This window comes from Balaenoptera ricei, chromosome 3 (assembly GCF_028023285.1).
Source record: "Balaenoptera ricei isolate mBalRic1 chromosome 3, mBalRic1.hap2, whole genome shotgun sequence".
Classification (NCBI taxonomy): domain Eukaryota; kingdom Metazoa; phylum Chordata; class Mammalia; order Artiodactyla; family Balaenopteridae; genus Balaenoptera; species Balaenoptera ricei.
The window spans coordinates 95,067,381-95,070,659 of record NC_082641.1 but is presented as its reverse complement, the minus strand read 5'-3'; the positions used below and the strand labels follow the sequence as shown (position 1 = coordinate 95,070,659).

The following is a 3,279-nucleotide window of genomic DNA, read 5'->3' as shown; positions in this document are numbered from 1 at the left end:
GATGGGCTGAATTTTTCAAAGGCAGTTAGTAATAGCTTGTACAAGGACTTGTTTCATTTGATTTAGCGCCAACTAAAATAAAAATAAATACATCATTTAAGATATAGTCTGGTTTCTCCTCCATTTCTCATACTGCCCCACTACTCCAGGGCACAGTACATAAGCACTCATTCTCAGATTACACACACTGGCAAGATTTTTTCCCCTTAAGATAGGATGTCAGCGAACGCCAGCAGGTATCAACTTCTTTGATCAGGAATAAAGAACTCCACCTTCAGCAAATTCAGTTACTTTCCTGGTCCTGTCATATAAAGCCTTTCTATTGCCACATCTGTTTACTAATTATGATGGTTATTTCTGTCAAGGAAATTTCCCACCAGGCATGCTTGATCTATTTCTATTTCCTAATGATACGGTATTTTATTTTATGCAGTATCACAAGTTTTCTTCTATTCATTCTTCTTTTTAAAATACTTTGTTACTCACCAAGGCATAGCGATCAAAAAGAGAACTGGCAAGTAGATCCTAAAACACACTTTTTTTTTTTTGGCTGCATGGGACGTGGGATGTGGGATCTTAGTTCCCAACCAGGGATTGAACCAATGCCCCCAGCAGTGGAAGCGCACAGTGTTAACCACTGCACCGCCAGGGAAGTCCCCTAAAACACGTTTCTTAACCTCAGTAACATCTGAAAACATAAGACATCAATTACATTTTCCATTAAAGAAAATTCATTCAATTTTGGAGCTTGTACAAGAACTTATAATGTCAATTTCTAACATGTTATATCCCTCAGTGAACACATATTTTCAAAAGAAAACAAATCATATCAAAGTAATACTTTCCTAATTTTTTTTATAGCAAATTGAAAATTCTGAGTCAACTGAAGGTATGTTTAACAACAAAAGTAATATAGCTCATACGGCCTCCTTATAGGTTTCTTAGTTTAAAGACAGCAGTAAACTCGCATTCTGCAGTGGATTGGTAAATCCAGTTATTTTTATCTGGAATTTTATAGAGGTAGCATCTCACAAAACCACATCCCCTGTGCTAGAAATGTCTTTTTTGGTATCTGGCTACACAAAAGCTTCTGATGAAATACTTTCTGCAAATTAGTATAATGTTAATTTTTTACTTTTCCAGAAAAATATGAAACCTTACCAATCACTTATTCTTACTGAACACAAGTTAGATTGCTACCAGTTGCTCTTGTACTTTTGGTCTAAAAGAATTTTTTAAAGTTTAGACATTTTTAATGTTTCTGAATTGCACACGCATAGAAGACAGCTGGATAAAACACACTAGACAATTTCAAAAGACAAATCGTTTTTTTATTAATTAATTATTTTTGGCTGCATTGGGTCTTCGTTGCTGCGTGCAGGCTTTCTCTAGTTGCGCAGGCGGGGGCTACTCTTCGTTGTGGTGCGCAGGCTTCTTGCGGTGGCTTCTCTTGTTGTGGAGCACAGGCTCTAGGCCCGTGGGCTTCAGTAGTTGTGGTGCATGGGCTTAGTTACTCCGTGGCATGTGGGATCTTCCCGGACCAGGGCTCAAACCCGTGTCCCCTGCATTGGCAGGCGGATTCTTAACCACTGCGCCACCAAGGAAGTCCCCAAAAGGCAACTCTTAGTATCAGACTCATTTGGCATATCCTTAATATCCCGAATAAAATCCACAGAAGTGAAACTAATATAATTTTAAAAGAATTCATTCATGGTGGGGTCTTAGAACAAGGAACTCCATGTGAAGAAAGGAGTTCTGCTCATCTTGCTAATCACAAGGATTTTTCCTCGTGGGGTAACTGAGTTTTTTGGTGTCTCTGTGGGACTTTTGTTTGCAGGAAAGCATGCATACAGGGCCAGATCTGATTGGTTTCTGTTCCAGAAAATGTTTCCAACACTCCCTTTTTCTCGTAATATTCCAGGATCGGTTTTGTTTGGTCTTCGTAAACCTTCATTCTCTTGATAAGTGTCTCTGGTTTATCATCCACATGCTGAATGAGGGGCTCTGCAGTCACATCATCCACGTCGACTACTTTGGGAGGGTTAAATTCGAGGTTGTAGACGCGGCCACTGGCTGGATGAATCCAGCGAGCCGTGAGGCGTTGCCGGATGACTTAAAAGGGCACGTTCAGGTTCATCACCAGGTGTACCTGATAAACTCTATCCAGGGCTTCAGCCTGTGTAAGTGTCCTGGGGAAACCACACAACAGCCAGTTATACTGGGTGAAATTTTTCAGCTCCTGGAGGATCAGCCGAGTCATGAGGTCGTCTGGGATGAGCTTCCCCTGGGCCATGAAAATGCTGGCCAGCACACCAATTTCTGTGTCCCTCAGCATGTTGTCTCGGAGCACGTCCCCGCTGGAGAACTTCTTCAGCTGGAAGTGTTTGATGATGCGTAGCGCCAGGGTGCTCTTGCTGGAGCCCCGGGCGCCCATGATCACGGAGCGCAGGAGCTGCCTTGACGCTCCCATGGCTGCTGAGTGAGGCCAGGGCCAAGCCCACGGTTGGGCTCCTGGTTGGACGCCGGCTGCGCCTGCGCGCTCGCTCCCAGTCTCGGCGGCCCGACGTCGGGGGCAGAGCCACGAAGAAGCGCCGAGGGCGAGAGGGCGTAACCCACGCGGAAACGGACGGACGCTACGGAAGAAGTGCGTATGCGTGAGTTGAAAGATTGAGTCAAGGAATTCTCCCACAATGCAGTGTGAAGGGCGGAAGAGGTGGGAGGTACGAAAGGAAAATGAAGAAACAAAGTGTAGATTTAAAGTTCCACCTTTCACAGGAGGAAAAGGAGAGGAGGGAGGGATACAGTACTTAAAGAGATAATTAAAGACAAGAATTTCTGGAATTAAAGAATGATACAAGTCACGGGACTAGACAGCGGAACAGTTCAGAACATCTAGAAGCAAATGTTGGCAAACGTGTAAGTAGGTCTCTCACATTCCGCTGGTGGGGTGTCCCCACAGCTGGTTTGGAAGGCAACTTGGCAGTGGCCATTTTTAAAAAAAATTTCTTCTTAGTATCTTCCTTAGAAAAACAGTCTCAAGTGACAAGAAGGCTATAGGATGTTCATTTCAGCCTTATTTATAACAGCGAAAAATTGTTAACAATTTAACTGTTCATTAATTAGAGAATAGCTAAGTGAACCTTAGCCATACTATGGAATATTATGCAGCAGCTAAAAAGACAGATCTCTATGTGCTAACATGAAAAGATTTATAAGACATTGTAAATGCAAATAGTTGCAGAATGATACAATTTAGGTTAAAGAAAGATGTAATGTATG

At 42.7% G+C, this 3,279-nt stretch overlaps 1 pseudogene; it reads right to left on the bottom strand.

The window, feature by feature from the left end:
• Positions 1 to 1,771: 1,771 nt before the first annotated feature.
• LOC132363371 (GTP:AMP phosphotransferase AK3, mitochondrial-like) lies at positions 1,772 to 2,470 on the bottom strand (annotated as a pseudogene).
• Positions 2,471 to 3,279: the final 809 nt, after the last annotated feature.